General features: G+C 47.9%; 4 non-coding genes across 4 annotated transcripts; all 4 read right to left on the bottom strand.

The window, feature by feature from the left end:
- Nucleotides 1-3951: 3951 nt before the first annotated feature.
- Nucleotides 3952-4033, bottom strand: Trnas-uga (transfer RNA serine (anticodon UGA)). Its single transcript has one exon. It is a non-coding gene; the product is annotated as a tRNA-Ser (tRNA).
- A 5040-nt stretch (nucleotides 4034-9073) lies between these two features.
- On the bottom strand, nucleotides 9074-9155 carry Trnas-uga (transfer RNA serine (anticodon UGA)). Its single transcript has one exon. It is a non-coding gene; the product is annotated as a tRNA-Ser (tRNA).
- Nucleotides 9156-14663: 5508 nt separating this feature from the next.
- Nucleotides 14664-14745, bottom strand: Trnas-uga (transfer RNA serine (anticodon UGA)). Its single transcript has one exon. It is a non-coding gene; the product is annotated as a tRNA-Ser (tRNA).
- Nucleotides 14746-14812: 67 nt separating this feature from the next.
- Nucleotides 14813-14894, bottom strand: Trnas-uga (transfer RNA serine (anticodon UGA)). The gene has a single exon. It is a non-coding gene; the product is annotated as a tRNA-Ser (tRNA).
- Between the last annotated feature and the right edge of the window lie 4135 nt (nucleotides 14895-19029).

The raw sequence follows: 19029 nt of genomic DNA, 5'->3' as shown, positions 1-19029 counted from the left end.
TCACCCTTCTGAACAAGTTGTTGCGACTACATCTCTCCCATCCGGAACCCCACACAAACACGGCAAACACTCTGTGCAATTTCTGCACATTCGCCCTATTACAGAAAATGAATTGCATAACATACCGTAGCCTAGCGACGAAAAACAAGTTGCAGATAGTAGCCCTGGCAAATACTGAAAAGTGCTTAGCTTTCCAAGCTTCAGCCTTCTCTTTAGCAGTTCTATGCTCGCCCTGCCAGTATTCGTCACTTTGTTTGTAAGCTTGAAGCGGTGCGCCTAAGTACCTTGCTGGCACTGTCGACCACTTGACATTGGCAAATATTGCAGGGGTTTCAGGCCATTTCCCATGCCAAATACCGAGGCATTTGCTCCAGTTCACTCTACTGCCAGTGATTTTACCGAAGTTTTTAACAACATTTATCGTTTGCAAAACACTCTGCTTGTCTTTGCAGCGTACGGCTACGTCATCAGCATAGGCTAGGAGTTTGACTTCTGTCGCTTGCATTGTAAACCCTTGAATACATTTGTTCTCAATCACAGCCAAACACAGACACTCTAGATAAATACAGAACAAAAGTGGGCTGGCTGGGCAGCCCTGACGCACGGAACGTTGTATGCTGATGGGGGCCCCCAGTGACTTGTTAATTATGAGCTTAGTAGTGCCGTTCCGGTACGCCATGGCTACCCCGTCAGAAATTATGGACCCGACGTTTATATGCTCTAGAATGGCTCTTAGAATACTATGAGCAACACAATCAAAAGCCTTCTTCAAATCAAGTTGGAGAATTGCGACTCGCTCCCTCAACGCGTCACAGCATTCCAGAATCGATCTCATTATGTGTATGTTGGTGTTGATGGTACGTCCTTTGATGCCGCATGTTTGGTGGCTGCCTACAATGATTTTCATTACTGATTGTAACCTGTCTGAGCTTGTCTTCATGAATATTTTGTAATCGCTGTTCGTAAGTGATATTGGTCTGTACGACGTAACATGTTTCAGTTTCGCAGGCTGATCCGACTTGGGGATGAGCACGGTGTGCGCTTCCCCGAAAGAGTAAGGCAGTGCGTCATGCGCTTTGTTAAACACGCCCGCGAGTAGGGGCGCTAAGTCTGATTTAAACTGTTTATAAAAGGCAGCACTTAGGCCGTCTGGACCGGGCGACTTTCCTATTTTTAAGTTGTCGATTGCTCTTTCATCTTCGTGGGCTGATATTGGTGCTTCTAGTCTATTCGTATCATCGTTGAGTTGCGGCATACGTCCCAAAAAGGCAGATCTAAAAGCGTCTAGGTCAACAGTTTTCGATGCATAAAGTTGTTGGAAGTGCTCGAAAAAGGCATGTGCTATGCCCTCACAGTCGGTTATTTCGTGACAATATACTTCTATTGCGTCTATATGGTTGCGCCGCGCATGCGACTTTTCCAGCCCGAGCGCGCGTTTAGTTGGCGCCTCATCTGCTGTCATTGCCTCGGCCCTTGCACGAATAATCGCTCCCCGATATCGTTCTTCATCGCAAAGCTCCAATTTCGCTTTAATGCTGCGCAAGTCATCTTTGTAAACGCCCGGTTGGCTGCTTTCTAAGGCCGTTGATCTTTCCAATACCGTCCTTAGTTCTTCCTCTTTAGTTTTTCTTCGTGCCTTATTTTACATGATCGGTCGATGGCGGTTAACTTAACTCGCTGTTTGAAATGTTCCCACCTTTCAGTGACTTGCACCTTGTTGTTATTTTCTACTTCTTTCAAGTGGTCCTGCACGTTGCTTAAAAAAAGCTCGTCCTTTAACAATTTGGAATTCATTTTCCACATCTCCCACGTGAAGGTGTTGCGTTTTCTTTTGTGTCCAATACATGTCTTTACCAAACAATGATCTGCAAATGAAAGAGGCGTCACTGCGCAGCTGCGGTACAGGGATATCACGTCTAGAGACACGTACATCCTGTCCAGACGAGCGTGACTATTGCCCTGGAAGTGCGTGTATTGAACATCGCGTGTTCCAACTAGGCATTCCGCCACGTCGTCTAAGTAACACTGCCAATAATTCATTGAGTGCATGGCAGCTTTTATCATTTGTTCTCCTGCCTGTTCTGTCTCGATCTCTGAGTACACAGTTAAAATCTCCTAGAATAATAACTTTTCTCTGCATGCAGATGTGCGTCTTCAGGGAGGAAAAAGCTGAGTGTGTTCATCACAACTGTTCGGTGCATATACACACAAAACTCGCCACATAACATCACAAACAGTAAAGTCAATGTACACTAGTCTGCCCGAAGGACACGAATAATAATTTTCGATTGATAGCCCGGGCATTTTCCTCATAAATAAAGTAACGCCCGCTGATGTTCCTTTAGCGTGGCTTACTACCGCGTAGTACATCGACGTAAACCTTAGCAACATGCCCCGTGTCTCCTCCTCCCCTTCGACCTTTGTCTCCTGCACGGCTAAAACATCGAGGTCTTGGTCCACCATCATCCTGTACACTTGACTTTGTTTGCGCTTGGCGGCCAGACCTCTCACGTTTAGCGTGCCTAAGCTAAGCGTCGGGTAGGTTGCCATTGCTAGGACGGGACAGAGAAAGAGAGGCCCGGAGCTCGGTGCTCACCACCACGTCTAGCCTGTGGCTAGACGTCTCCGGGACCATCCGTTGGTTTGGCGTGGTCCGTAGTCTGTTGTGGCTTGTCGCCGCCCTTTCTATCTCGCGGGATCTTTGGGCGGGGCCTGATGCTGGTCCTTCTCGTCACAGTTGTCTTTGCAGGCGGCCCGTCGGCGTGGCTCTCAATAGTTTTCTCGTCGGTAGTGTCCAGCGGCCTTTTGGAAGAAGCGTGGCCACTTGTATCCATATCGTCGCTGCTCTGGGACGGGTTCCCTCCCTCTGGTGCGTGCGTGGAATCGTCGACTAAAGGGCGGTTTTTGCTGTCTTTCTCCCTTTCTTCTGCATCACTCAGTGTCGCCTGGTCTTTCTTTTCGGAGGTTACAGGTTCACCTTCCGCACCTCCCTCTGTCTTCGATGTCTCCGCCACGTCGCTGGCGGTCTGCTGGACCCCAGCCCCCTTGGCGGCGTCCTCGGCTTCAGCAGCATCCATCCTCATCTCCATGTGTATTTCACTCGCTGGTGGCCCCACAGCTGCGGCGTAGGTGCGTACGCACTGGTCTTCGAGTGCCCAAAGATTCGGCATCGCGAACATCGCGGCACCTTGCACTCGCGCCGGAAGTGGCCGTCTCCCTTGCACCGTAGGCACTGCATAGGCCGTCCAGGAGCCACAACAAGGGCCAGTTCACCTGCAACTCGGATTTGGTGCGGCAGGTCGTCGACCTTCAATCCGCTCTTCAGTTTCAAGAGTACGGTCCGTGACGTTGAATCCTTGTCACCGACGCCTCTGACGCGCCAACGTTCTCGCGTCACTTCAATCACTTTGCCGAAGGCTGCCAGCGCTGTCTTTACATCTTCGTCCGCCACCCAATACAGGAGCCAATGAATGCGAAGACGTACCTGCTGGTCTTGAGGGTCGACGACGACGCAGCGACGCCCCTTCACGTTGAGCTCCCTGAATGCCAGCAATTTCTTTACCGCGTCGTCGCTCGAAAGGTGACCGCCCACACGTGGTTGATCTGGTATGCGCCAAGGGCCACGACGTCCGGCAACAATCCAGTCGAGCGCGTCGCGGAAATCTTCGACCATGTAGGGTTTTGCTCGCACGTCGCCATGCAAAAACACAGTGTTCTTTACGACATGTTCCTTCGGCAAAATAAACTGATAACTTGCTTCGTCGTTATCATCGATAAGCCTGTTACCGCGGCTTGGTGCCGCAAAAGCTGCTCCGACGGAGCCCATGATTCACCCGTCCGAACAGCTCGGCTGCCGGAAGTAGAATCCCACTCGGCCACGACTACGACGGCGACCACTTATCCTGTTTCGCTTCCAGTTCGGTCGCTTATGTCGAGAAGAGCAAGAAAAAACGCAGTCAGTAGGATTCGAACCTACGCGGGCAGAACCCAGTGGTTTTCAAGACCATCGCCTTAACCGCTCGGCCACGACTGCTTTTTTTTTTCTCTTTATAGCCTACTTCGACAACACACCAATAAAACACATGCATATATAACACATTGTAGTCACACTAAAATGACATGGTCACCTTAAAATTGTTTGAAGTTTACAAGGTCATCTAGGATAGCCACCCACTCGGGGGGCTCGTCTTGTGCTCGATATACTTCTCGAACATGTGCAATACTTGCAATGAAATTTTCCCGTACTGTGGAAACCTTGACATCGACATGGCGTACTACCATTCTTGTTTCCATAGACCATGGAGACTCAGGAGCATGAACATGTCGTAGGGTGTTCCATCATATGTATCCGTGGGCAGAAACCGTATGCCTATGGGTGTAATTGGTAGATCTTTTTTAAGAGTCCGTTGTAGTATGTCCCAGTGGAAGACTGCATCCCAGCAATCTATGAAAGCGTGGTCAATCGTCTCCGGCTTTTTACACAGCAAGCAGTCAACAGTCCATGGTACGTCAATACCTTTCTGGTCTAACCATGTTTTAACTGGTAGGGTATTGGTATGTAATTTAAAGAAAAACGATTTAACTGTAGATGGAACGGGCATCCTTTTAACACGCTTCAACACGTCATTTCCTGGACCTCCTATGTTAACAACTCTGTATACAGGTACTGGTAACATTACATCAAGTAAGTCTTTATACAATTTTTTCCTGGTAATTGTAGACAAATAGTCCAAAGAAAACCTTGCGTGTAATACACGAAACGACATAACCACTTCACGCATGAATCCCGTCATACTCTTCCCACCGTAATCACAGCACGTAATGATGAATTCTGGCAGAGCACTTGCCAGCCATACCTGTATGACTGTGCGTAAGAAATCATCCCTTTTATCTCGTAAAAAGAGAAAACGTGACACAAGCTGCCTGATATAGAGGTGAGCCAGCCCCAGTCCACCACTGCGAACTGATCGAAACAAATTAGTACGACTCAAACGTTCAAAACTTGACCCCCATATAAATACAGCAAAAACCCTATGTATCTTTTGCACACACACCCTCGTCATGAAAATAATTTGCAAAACATACCATACTCTGGCAACTAAAAACAAATTACAAGCACTCTCGCGGCCGAATATTGACAAGCCTCGGCCGATCCAGCCACCCGTTTTTTCCCTCATTTTATCAGTTTCTTCTAGCCAATAATCTGTGCTATCTTTATAGTGCTGCAGCGGCACTCCCCGATACTTCACAGGTGTCGTCGTCCACCGTGCCGAAGAGAAGTGTTCTGGCGTTACGTCCCAGTTGCCGTGCCATATACCGATGCTTTTGTCCCAGTTTATCTCTGATCCTGACTGCTTGCAGTATGCTTTTGCGACTCGAACCACTTCCTGGACGCTTTCTCGATCATCACGGAATACCGCTATGTCGTCCGCGTAGGCTAATACCTTCACTTCGGTCATTTGCAGTCTGAACCCTCTAATATTTTCGTTATTGATCACAGCTAAGCAAAAGGGCTCAAGGTATAATGCAAAGAGTAGAGGGCTTAGTGGGCACCCTTGCCGGACACTTGATTGGACAGGGATTCTTTCACTCAGGGTTTTATTAATTATAACCTGTATCGTACAGTCCTGATATGCCATTTTGACACCTTGCTTAATAACATCACCAACGTTAACATGATTAAGTATTAAAAACAACATTTCGTGTGACACTTTATCGAAGGCCTTCGCTAAATCTAATTGCAACATGGCGACTCGGCTATCGAAAGCGTCACAGCATTCAAAGACACTACGTGCTACATGAGTGTTTGTACAGATGGTACGCCCTTTAATGCCATACGTTTGATGTGGCCCAACCAAGTCTTTGATCACAGTTTGTAGCCTCTTCCCGAGAATCTTCATTAACGCTTTGTAATCAAAATTGGTGAGACTTATTGGCCTATATGAGCTTACTTACAGTAACTTCTCTCGATCCTCTGTTTTTGGAATTAAAACCATGTGGGCAGATCGAAAAGACGGCGGCAGCTGCTTTTTGTTGTATGCCTCCTCAAATACATGATATAATATCTCGGACACTCCAGGCGCGAATGCCTTATAGAATTCAGCTCCCAAGCCATCCGGTCCCAAGCCATCCGCCATATCTTCTATCGCGAGTTGAATTTCTCGCCTGCTTATCTTCTCTTCTAGTCGTTCTGTTTCCTCTTTATCTAGTCGTGGCATGGCCTTCAAAAAAATTTGTTTGAAATCCCATATCCACTATTCTTTTGTCACCTAATATTTCGTGGTAATATTCTTGAAACGCGCGTTTTATCATTTTACAATCTGAAGTTATCTGTCCACCGTACCTTATTTGTTGAATTTCATTCTTAATAGCGTATCGCTTTTCGTCAGCTAAAGCGCGTTTGTTTGGCCTCTCATCGACCCATAACCTTTCGGCTCGGGCACGAAGCACAGCTGCCTTATATTTTTCATTGTCGATAGCTTCCAGTTCTTTCTTTACCTTGCTAATATCCCCTATGAACATTCCTGGCTCGGTACTCTCCATTTCAAGCAACATTTCAAGTTGTCGTTGTAGCTCCTTTTCCTTCATTTTTTCATTGCGGCTTCTAACGCTTGCCCTTTCCATCGCGATCATCTTAACCTTTATCTTTAGATCTTCCCACGCTTCCGCATAGTTGGCTGGCTCGCTATCTAGCATTTTTTCGATTTCATCTTGTACTCTCTTAACGAATACCTCATCTTCAAGAAGTTGGCTATTGAATTTCCAGAGGTACCAGTTGAATTTACGCTTTTTTGTTAGGGAGCCAATTTCAAGGTATACCATACTGTGATCACTGAAGGAGACTGGCTGCACACCGTAGTTATTGCATATTGATACCAGGTCAAACGAAACATACACTCTATCTAGTCTCGCGTGACTGTCTCTTTGGAAATGCGTGTATGCCGGTTTTGATGCGCCCATTAAAAGGCGGCCAACATCTTCCATGTTATGTTCCTAAACCAGGGTGTTCAGCAAAAGAGCGCTTTTATCACGCACTACGGCTCGCTTAGCACGGTCCTCAGTATAACAGACGCAGTTAAAATCTCCCAATAATATGTCGTATCTATCACAAATTAGATACTGTTGAAGCCCTGCGAAAAAAGCACATCGTTCCAGCATATCATTCGACATATACACACAAATCACTCTCCACAGATAACGGCTAAAATAAAAATCATACACGATGAGCCGACCGGTCTCATTAACCTTGAGTGACTGTTCTGTGACATTCAAACTTTTCCGCACCAATATAAGACAGCCGCCAGACGTTCCCACGGCTGGGCATACGCACACGTTGTATGTTCTAAATGGGGCCACCATGCGATCAGTCTGTTCTTCGCTTTCAACCTTTGTTTCTTGTATTGCTACAAGATCCAGTTCCTTATCAGCGCACAGGCGATTAACTTGGCACTGCTTTCGTCTTGCGGCAAGACCGCGAACGTTAACGGTGGCAACACGCAGTCCTCTAACCAAATCCACTACCATAATGATTTGAAACAGACTAATCGCACGTACGGTTCAACAAACCCCTCGCGCGCAAAAGCAACCCAAAGATTGAAATTCCGCGTACAATAAGCCAACCGTACAGAACTGCGTTTTACACTTGTGAATTGGATGCGTACCTTAGACACGCAGCACAACAGCCTGCTCATCTTCTTATCCATAGTGCGCGGTTCATCGCCCATGCGCCATGAAAGGCCTGGGCTAACGTCTTACTTGAGCTCCAAGCCCGCCAATTTTCTATCCGGCGGAATGTTCGGCTTCGGTCGGAAGATCGGCCGTCGCGTGATCGCCGCCTTTGGTGGTGGTTCCTCGCTTGTAGGGTCCCCTTTTTGGTCTTCATCAGCTGCTTGGTCATGAGTCCGTTTTGTTAAATTCCCGCATGAGGAAGCTACGTCCATTTCATCAGTGTGGGGTCCTTCGCTGACCAGCGCCACGGCGTTCGATGCCTTTTGCGAGTCGCTGTCTTCCTTTGCTTGGCCTTGTCTATCGTCCCCTTTGCTTTCTTTTCCTGGTTCACTGGTCTCTGTCGCTTTCCTCGCGACAGGTTCCTCACGGGGCGTTTGCACAGGGGGCGTGACCTGTGATTTCGCCTTCGGCGTGCCACCAGGACACACTTCTTCGACGTCGGCTTCGTCCATAAGGTGTTCCGCCACTTCCTCCTTTGCTGCAGGGCCTGTCACGTTCGCATACGTCCTAACGCATTGCGACTCGTCGTGTCCATAACGTCGGCAGAGTGCGCAGCGTGGAACGCGACATTCACGGCGTATATGCCCAGTATTCCTGCACCGACGACACAGCGCAGCTCTGCCTGGAGCGACAACCAATGCCTGCTCGCCGGCGACGCGTAGCAAGTGCGGCACGTCGTCCACGGTTAGGCCTTTCTTCAGCACAAGGCTGACAAGCCGTGTCGAAGAGCCTTTGTCTTGTAGGCCATGAACACGCCACCGCTCCCGCGTAATCTCCTTAACAGGGCCGTAGGGTGCCAAGGCCTCACATACATCCTCGTCTAGTAGGTTGTGAAGCAACCAATGCACTTTTATGCGTATAGCTTGGTTTCCAGGATCAATGACCAGGCAGCGGTGCTCCTTCACCTTGACTTCTTTTGCTCGCAACATTTCTTTCACAGCATCGGCACTCTTGAATGTCACGGCCCATACGTGGCTCATCTGATACGCCCCTAGCGCAACCACGTCAGAAGGCAACTTCAAACTCGCCAGCATGTCCCTGAAGTGTTCCACACGATACGGCCTTGCACTCACGTCGGCATGTAAAAACAAAGTGTTCAAAACAACTCGCCCAGTGGGTAGCTGTGGCAAAAGCACCTGATAATCCATGGAATCGTTGACAGTTGTCCTGGTACCGCGGCCCTGTTGGGCCGCTGAAGCCGCTCCGTTGATAGCGGAGCACATGTCACTCACGTCCGTTCACTACGGTGGCCGGAAGTGGAATCCCTGGCCACGACTGCGACGACGACCACTAATCCCGTTTCGCTGCCAATTCCGTCGCTTATGTCGAGAAGAGCAAGAAAAAACGCAGTCGGTAGGATTCGAACCTACGCGGGCAGAACCCAATGGTTTTCAATACCATCGCCTTAACCACTCGGCCACGACTGTTTTTTTTTTCTTTATTGCCTGCTTAGCAAACAAAGTACAATTCAACATATAAAATACATTGCAGTGTCACATATAAAAGTGCTGCCCCACCTTGCAGCACATGGGCGTTAAAAAGGCAGACGCTTCATGCCAACCAATTCAACCAAGCAGGGGAACCACTCTGGCTTATCATTTTGTGCCTCGTATGCAGTCATCAAATATTGTACACTTTCAATGAAATACTCTCGAGCAGGCCGGGGATTCACGTCTACGTTTCGCACTGCCATCCGTGTTCTCCACACACTGTGAAGAACCAGTGCCATGAACATATCGTAGGGCACACCCCCTACGCTTATGACAGGCAGAAAACGGATGCCATACGGTGTAACGGGCAGTTCTTTCTTCAAGGTCCTTTGAAGGATGTCCCAGAGAAAGACTGCATCAGTACAGTCAAGAAAAATGTGGTCAACTGTCTCAGGTTTTCTGCAGATAATACAGTCTACTGACCAAGGGACAAATATTCCTTTTTCACGGAGCCAAGGTAATGTAGGGAGTGTGCCACTGTGAAGTTTGAAAAAGAATATCTTAACTGAGGGCCGAACTGGCATCTTTTTCACTCTCTTTAAGACGTCATCCCCTGGCCCATTGGGGTACAATGTTCTATACAGAGGCTCTGGCAACATAATTTCTACGAGGTCCTTGTACAGTCTCTTTCGCGACACCTTAGAGAGATACTCCATCGAAAATCGCACTCTCAAAATTTCCAAAGCCGCAATCACTTTTTGCATGTAACCCCTAGGACGCCTTGTCGCCCCGTTGACTGTGGTTACAATAAAATCAGGCAAAAAATTGGACAACCGCACATGTATCACCGTTCTCAAAAAACAATCACGTTGATCTCGTAAAAAAATAAACCTGGCCACTATCTGCCTCAGGAACAAGTGTACAAGACCTAGCCCCCCACTTTGCACAGAACGGAACAGATTTGTGCGACTTGTCCTCTCCCACGTCGAAGCCCAGATAAACACTGCCAACACTCTGTGGAGCTTTTGTACAGCAACGCGTGACATAAATAGCACTTGTAAAACATACCACACTCGTGAAATAAGAAATATATTGCTGACTGTTGACCTCGTAAAAATGGAAAAGTCTCGTCCTCCCCACTTTTTCGTCTTGATTTTTAGCTGTTCCGTTTCTTCTCTCCAATATTCTGTTGTGTCCCTGTAGTGTTGGAGAGGTACACCTAAGTACTTGTCAGGTGTTACCTTCCACGTAATGTTTTCATATAATGATGGTGTGCTGTGCCAGTTTCCATGCCATATTCCAAGGCACTTACTCCAATTTACTTTACTATCCGTGCACTCACAGAAGGACTTCACATCGTTTAGTGCTGCTCTGACACTCTCTCGGTCTTGGCAGAACACAGCAATATCGTCCGCGTAACTAAGCATTTGACCTCCGCGGACATCAAGCGAAACCCTCGCACCTGGTCATTCTGTAGCACTTTCTGACATAGGGGTTCTAAATAGATAGCAAAAAGCAGTTGCAGACGCAGGACATCCTTGTTTTACGCTCGATAAGACTTCGATATTCTCGCTAAGCTGTTTGTTTATCACAATCCTCGTAGTGCACCCCGTGTACGCCATTCGTACCCCTTCTAACACCACAGTTCCTATGTTGACGTAGTCAAGAATGCTCAAGAGTACATCATGGTTCACGCGATCAAACGCCTTCTCGAGATCAATTTGTAACATAGCTACTCGAGACTCAACTCATCACAGCATTCTAAAATATTTCTTGCAATGTGAATATTCGTCGTAATCGTTCTGCCTTTTATGCCACAAGTTTGATGTGGTCCGACTATTTCTTTAATCACAGTTTGAATCCGCCTGGCTAACACTCCCATGAATATTTTGTAGTCAACATTCGCTAGGGTTATTGGTCTGTACGACTTGACAGACAGCTGTTTCGTAGGGTCGTCACTTTTTGGGATTAACACTATGTGAGTTCTTCTGAAGGATGTTGGTAATTCTTTCTTTTCGTATGCCTCACCTAGCATATTCCGCAGAGCTTCTGCCACAAGACTTTTAAATTTCTTATAGAATGCAACACCTAGTCCATCTGGGCCCGGCGTCTTTCCGTTGTTCATTTTTTCAATGGTCATTTCAATTTCTCTGACAGAGATGGGTGCTTCTAATCTAGCTTTCGCGTCGTCATCAATCTTCGGCATAAGTGACAAGAAATGCCGAACGTACGTGCTGCTGTCCTGTTTTACGCCCCCCAACAACTGTTGGAAATATTCCACAAACGCGCGCTCAATCTGCGTTTTATCTTTTGTAACTTCATTTTTGTATTCTATCGCCCGGATTTCGTTTCTTGTCGCGTAGCTCTTTTCATCTGCTACTGCACGTTTCGTAGGAACCTCGCCACACCAAAGCCTTTCTGCGCGTGCGCGTACTACCGCTCCTCTGTATCTTTCCACATCTGCGGCTTCTAATTTTTGTTTCACTTCTTTGATTTCTTTGCTGCGCATGCCAGGTTGCGTGCACTCTTGACAGAGCAAAAAATCGAGTTCGTACTGTAGTTGCCTTTCTTCTTTCAATTTGGTGTGCTTTATTGAAGCTGACCTTCCAATGGCATCTATTTTTACTTTTTCCTTGAAACACTCCCATGCGTGAATTAGACTGGTTGTGTTGCCCTCAACCACTTCTTTTAATTCCTTCTCTATGTTTTCCACAAACTTTTCATCCTCAAGTAACTTATTGTTCAACTTCCAGAGGTCCCAATTAAATTTGGGCTTTTCTTTTTTATTAACCCTTTCGGCCCTGGCGGTGTCAATTGACACCATCACACAACAATTGCCCTAGCACCTCGGAAATGAAACCAAGACTGCCCATTCTTGAGGGAATACTTCTTCAATCAACCGCACTGCGATTGACACCAAAATTGTGACATGCTTGCGGAGCTGGGAGCCGCAAAGAAGAAGAAGCTTGACCGAAGTCACGGGTGACGCCGAGGCGGCTCAGCTGAGGCGGGTAAGCGCCATTTTCGGATCGACGTACTGAAGCTGTTTCACTGAGTATCACGTTGAAAAATGAGATGTGGTTCACATTTTGTGTACTCTAGTGAATAGCAGGAAAAAAGATGCCATTTTTCTCATTTTGCAACCGCTGAGCCCTGATGACCTAATTTGATGTCATGTCTGTAAATCCATTAATACTTGCACAACTGGCTCAATTTTTTGTTTGTGGTCTTCTGAGGTCATAACTATTATGAAAACACGCACAAAGAAATTCCCCGACCAAAATAAAAAATCCAGGGCTGAAAGGGTTAATGGTGAACATGACTAGACTGTGGTCACTAAATGAGACATTCTTCACAGCGTAGTCTTGGCACAGAGGAAGCAATGACGTAGACACATAGGCTCTGTCGAGCCTGGCCTGACTGTTGAACTGGTAATGTGTGTACTGGGTAGCCTGCGATAGCACATATCCCACGTCTTCCAAATCTCGCTCACGAACCATCGAATCCAAAAACAAGGCACTAGAGTCACGTATAGGCGTTTTACATGCCCTGTCTTCGGCATTACAGACACAATTGAAATCGCCTAGAATTATTGTTGTCTTATCACTCGATAGATACACTTCAAGGTTTTCAAAGAACATTTTCCTATCATGCTGTCTATTTGGCGCATATACGCAAAGAACGCGCCAACTCACACCTGAAAACAGAAAATCACATGCTATTAATCGTCCTTCATTATCAGTTTGTACGCATTCTTCAACAAGACCAATTGTGTTCTTCATAAAAAGAAGACATCCACCTGACGTACCTAAAGAATGACTTACACATATATTGTAGCTAGAGCGGAAAGTCGAAAATATAGTATCCATCTGCTCTTCAGATTTAATTTTTGTTTCCTGCACGGCGGCAATATCAACGTCATTTTCAAGCAACAGACGACGTAACTGATACTGCCGCCTCCTAGAACGTAAGCCTCTAACGTTAAATGTAGCGACACGTAAGGCTGCTTCTATTTTGTAAGCCATGCTTTTATCTTTCTGAGCGTGCGAAAAACAGTGTCTACTTCAGGTGAACGCTTGTCAAAAAAAAGCGGTTGCAAAATTCTTTACACCACGCCCATAACATTTTACAGGCATATTGCTGGGCAAACAATGCTCACTTACGGTTACTTTCTGTCCGGAAAAAAGCACAGAGTCTCAAGTCCCAGGTGGCGTATGCTGCGGAAGCTGCTTGGCCTCCGCCCGTGAGTTGGCTTGGAAGTTCGGCCGTGGCCTCAAAGTCGGACGCCGAATTCCTGAGGTTTTGGTTGGTGGTTCTCCACCACCACAATCCCCGGAGGAACTCTCGCCTTCGCCCCCATTTTCTCTCGGCCGCTTTCCAGGTAGTCCACTGCCTGTGTTTTCGCTGACCTCCATGTCGTCTTTCAGTGTCTCGGCGTCACTGGGATCATTTACAGTAGGCAGGTGCTGCTCCGCGTTTACTGATGCTTCTGGCTTCAGTAGCTCTGGCTCAGACGGCTTCTCCACGACCTTTCCGTCCGCTATCCCGCAGGGCTTACTTGATTTCGCCAGTTGGGGCGTAACCTGTTCTTTTGTCCCGGTCGTACTTGCTGCTTCTTCCGCTTCATGCTCATCCATGAACAGCTCAGTTTGGTCGTTGCCAGTAGCTGGACCTAGAACGCTAGCATAAGACAGCGTGCAGTCATTATCCTCATGGCCAAACCTTCGGCAGATACCACATCGTGGTACACGGCAATCACGCCGTATGTGCCCCTTTGCTCGGCAACGTAGGCAAACTGGCGCTCTGCCTGCTACAACCACCAAAGCCTGCTCACCGCTTACGTTCACTTGATGAGGCAGGTCATCAATTTTAACGCCCACCTGTCACAATGCGGGTCGTGGAGCCTTTTTCGGTGATGCCGTTTACACGCCACCGCTCCCTGCTAATGTCAGTCACTTGACCGTACGGCTCGAACGCACGTCGCACATCTTCATCAAGAACGTTGTGCAGCAGCCAGTGCACCTTCATACGCACATCTTGGTTTGCCGGATCTATGACGAGACAACGGCAGTTTTTAACCTTGATGTCTCCGTGCGCCAGGATCGTCTTGACTGCGTCCATGTTCTTGAAAGTCACCGCCCACACATGGCTCATCCTATACGCCCCCAACGCAGCCACCTCGGGGAGCAATCGCAGACTTGCCAGAGTGTCACGGAAATCTTCCACTCGATACGGCCGGGCTCGTACGTCAGCATGCAAAAACACCGTATTTAAACAATACGCCCTGTAGGAAGGTTTGGCAATACAACTTCATAGTCCTTATCTTCAAAAGACCTGTTTCCGCGGCTTAAATGGGCCGCTGTCACCGCTCCGCTGGAGCCAGCCATCGCACGTCCATTCGCTTCAGCGGCCGGAAGTGGAATACTCGGCCACGACTGCGACGACGACCACTTATCCTGTTTCGCTGCCAATTCCGTCGCTTATGTCGAGAAGAGCAAGAAAAAACGCAGTCGGTAGGATTCGAACCTACGCGGGCAGAACCCAATGGTTTTCAAGACCATCGCCTTAACCACTCGGCCACGACTGCGACGACGACCACTTATCCTGTTTCGCTGCCAATTCCGTCGTTTATGTCGAGAAGAGCAAGAAAAAAACGCAGTCGGTAGGATTCGAACCTACGCGGGCAGAACCCAATGGTTTTCAAGACCATCGCCTTAACCACTCGGCCACGTCTGCTTTTTTTAATTTTATTTATTGCCTGGCTTGGACATTGTACAGGGCAATCATTGCACACTCACATAATACAATAAAAAGGAACAAGCATTGCCATCAGTCCCATTTGGACTGATGTTGTCCTCTTAAAAATACTTAAGGGTTGCCAGAGGTTCAAACCTTGACAACCATTCTGGCTCGATCTCCTGTATTTTACTACACTCAATGAATGCAGACATGCTTTGCCTGAAATAAATTACTGCTGGCTTTGCATCCGGGTCGAAGTGGTATCCGGCCATTCGTGCACGCCATATACAGTGGAGACCGGTCAACATCACTACATCAAATGGGACCCCCTCATCATTCGTTACTGCGAGATACCTTATCCCGTGTGGATGCAGAGGAAATCCTTCTTAATGTCCTCTGCAAAATGTCCCAAAAATGTACCCCTTCCCAACAATGCAAAAAAACATGGTCTATGGTTTCTGGTTTCTTACATATCAAACAGTGTGACCCCCATGGTGTAAAAAAGCCCCGTTCCTCTGTGAAAGTCCTTACTGATAGTGTTCCTGTGTGTAACTTAAAGAAAAATGTTTTCACCCCTGTAGGTACCTGCATGTTTTTCACCCACTTCAGTACATTTGTCCCGGTCTTCCACTGTATATGGCCCTGTACAATGGTACTGGCAAAACCATATCACATACATCTTTGTACAATTCTTTTCTTCTAACACTTGCTAGATAATCTAACGAAAAACGAACAGATAAAAAACGTACACTGTCTACCACTTCCTTGAGATAGCCACGCAACGTCACGGGCCGGCTATCCGTAGTGACAACAAGATCTGGTAAGGCACTGCCTAACCTGAGCTGGCATACCGTACGCAAAAACGGATCCCTGACGTCCCGGAAAAACAAAAATCTATTTACTAATTGTCTCACAAATAGGTGCGCCAAACCGAGACCCCCGTCCTTGACGCGCCTGAACAAATTGGTCCGTCTTCACCTTTCCCATTCAGAGCCCCATATAAAAACTGCGAACACTCTGTGCAGCCTTTGCACGTTGATCCTTGAACAATGTAGCACCTGCATTACATACCACAGTTTAGTGATCAAAAACATGTTGTACACTGTAGCCCTAGCAAAAACAGACAGGTTCATGCCTTTCCACCTGTCTGCTTTTTCCTTCGTCTCTTTTGTTTGACGCGACCAATACTCCTCGCTGCCGTTATAACATTCAAGGGGAACACCGAGGTACCTTGTCGGTGTTTCTGCCCAGTGCACATTCGCAAAATGGTGCGGCTTTGAAGGCCACCTTCCGTGCCAAAGCCCAAGAGATTTCCCCCAGTTTACGCGGCTCCCTGTGACGCTACAAAAATGCTTCACAACACTTATCGTTTCCTCTACGCTTTCTTTGTTCGTACAGCACACCGCAATGTCATCTGCATATGCCAGCAGCTTAACTTCCACTGCCGCCAAGCTGAAGCCACGTATTTTCTCGTTTTCAGTTATCGCTAAGCACATCGCTTCGATGTAAATACAAAACAAAAGTGGACTGAGGGGGCAGCCTTGACACACAGAATGCATTACGTGAATGGGGGCCCCCAAAGACTTATTAACAATTAAACGTGTTGTGCAGTTCTGGTACGCCAAGGCCACTCCCTCCTTGATGATGGAACCAACATTAATATGATCTAAGATGTCAAACAAAATATCATGCGCAACACAATCAAAAGCTTTTTCCAGGTCTATCTGGAGCACAGCAACGCCAAGGAAATCCTCGTCACAACACTCTAGCACACACCGCATCTTGTGAATGTTTGAGCTAATAGTTCTGCCTTTGATTCCACAAGTTTGGTGCTCTCCAACAATTTCTTTAATGACACCTTGAAGTCGCGCTGCCAGAACCTTCATAAAAATCTTGTAGTCAACATTGGTCAGCGATATGGGCCTATACGATGTCACCAGTTTAAGTTTTTCCCCTTCGTCCGTTTTAGGAATTAATATCGTATGCGCTTTGCTAAAGGAGGGCGGCAGAGTTTTCCGTTCGTACGCCTCATTGAACAGCTCAGCTAACCCCGGGGACGTTCTGTTCTAAACGTCTTATTACCACGCAGTGGTTAGGGCCATCGGGTCCCGGTGACTTTCCAGGGATTCAGATGACCAATCGCGCGTTCCACTTCGCCTTCCGTTATTTTGCCTTCTAAAAGCTTTTTTGTGTCGTCGCTAAGCCGCGGCATGCGCTTTAGAAACTCTTCTTTAAAACCATGTACATTCGCTTTTCTAACTGCAAAAAGTGACTGATAATACGCAAAAAAAGCCCGTTCGATGGTTCTTTGTCGCTCGCGAGAGTCCCGTTGCAATAGACCTTATCGATGTGGTTTCGGCGTCCTTGCGCTTTTTCGAGACCAAGCGCCCTTTTGTGGGCGTCTCCCCCGCGACAAGATCATTTGCTCGAGCGCGAACCCAGGCGCCTTGATACCGCTCTCTGTCATACTGTTCTAATTTTTCCTTGACACTGCGCACCTGGTCTTTACAAGGCCCAGGCTCCCGACTTTCTAGGGCTATCAGCTGCTACAGTGTTTTCTTCAGCCTTCTTTCTTTTATTTGCGCTTCGAATTTTAGCGTGCTCGATCTGTCTAGCGCTTTCATTTTCACCTTCTGCTTTAAACACTCCCATTTCTCTGCTACAGTTTCCGTTTTCTTCCATAAGCACTTCATTAATGGTCTCGTGCACTGCTTCTAAAAATGGTTCATCTTTTAATAACAATGCGTTCGGTTTCCATAAATCCCAGTTGAAAGCCTTACGCTGTTTCTTCGTGCCTATGCGACACACAACCAAACAGTGATCTGAAAACGACACTCGCTCAACCGAAAAATCGTGACACATAGGCACAATATCTAGAGATAGGTATATGCGGTCTAAACGCGCATGGCTATTGCCTTGAAATCGCGTGTAGATCACTTCGCGATTTGCTGCGACACATTCATACACGTCTTCCAAGTCATTTTCGTTTATTAATTTGCCTAGCATGTCACTGCTTTTGTCACAAACGCCAGTGCTATTCACTCTATCGCGAGCACTTAAAACACAGTTAAAATCCCCTAAAAAAACCACCATGTTATCACACTTTGTCCACTGAAACAGGTTAGAAAAAAACTGAGCACGCTCTTCTACACTATTCGGTGCGTATACGCATATTACTCTGAATTCAGTGGCACAATAAACAAAGTCACAATAAACAATTCTGCCTGACTGGCATGAAAAAACACTTTGCACAAGAAGGCTCTGCAATTTTTTTACAAAAAGAACACAACCCGCGGACGTTCCTATCGCATGGCTTACAACCGCGTAATATCGGTCAGTGAAACGGCGCACCATGCTCCCGGTCTCCTCCTCTCCGTCTACCTTGGTTTCCTGGACGGCTAGGACGTCTATGTCTTGGTCTGTGAGCAACCGCAAGAGCTGACTTTGCCTACGCCTAGCCGCCAAAACCCTCTGACGTTAAGCGTAGCTATGCTGAATGGCGGAGTCAATGCCATGGTGACTTATTCGCTAAAGGAGTAGGCCCGGAGCATGGTGCTTACCTTTCACGACCAGCCCGCGGCTAGCCGCCTCCAGGACCATCCTGCTTCCCGGCGCTGTTTTCTTTGCCTCCCTTGCGGCGCCTTCGCAGGCTGCTCCTGGCTGTTGGTCGACGACGCCCCGTCCAACTCCCCCGAGTCGTCGAGTGGACGCTTTAGCGTGGCGCTGGTCGCGCACATCTCGTCCTCGCTGTCCGCCGCCGTCTCTCCTGACCCGCCGTCGTGTCGGCTGCCCCCACTGGAACCACGTCCCTCTCGACCCGCTTGGGCCCGACCGCTGACGGGGCGCTGGCCGGTATAGTCAGATGCTGGAGAGCCTCCGGGTCCTTGGGTGTGTCCCCCGGCGCCGGCCCCGTCCAGTAGTCACAGGGACCACTGGGCTTCCGACCCCTTTGGCGGCGTCCTCTGCCTCGGCCGCGTCCATTACGTGCTCAGCCATCGCCTCGTTCATCGCTGGCCCCGTTGCACTGGCGTAGGTTCTAACGCAGCCGGCTTCGACGTTCCGAAGCGTTTGCAGCGCGAGCAACGGGGGACCTTGCACTCTCGGCGGAAGTGTCCTGTGCCTTGGCAGCGCA

The sequence above is a fragment of the Rhipicephalus sanguineus genome, chromosome 1 (assembly GCF_013339695.2).
Source record: "Rhipicephalus sanguineus isolate Rsan-2018 chromosome 1, BIME_Rsan_1.4, whole genome shotgun sequence".
Lineage (NCBI taxonomy): Eukaryota > Metazoa > Arthropoda > Arachnida > Ixodida > Ixodidae > Rhipicephalus > Rhipicephalus sanguineus.
The sequence above is the reverse complement of the archived record's forward strand: the minus strand, read 5'-3'. Positions and strand labels throughout refer to the sequence as shown.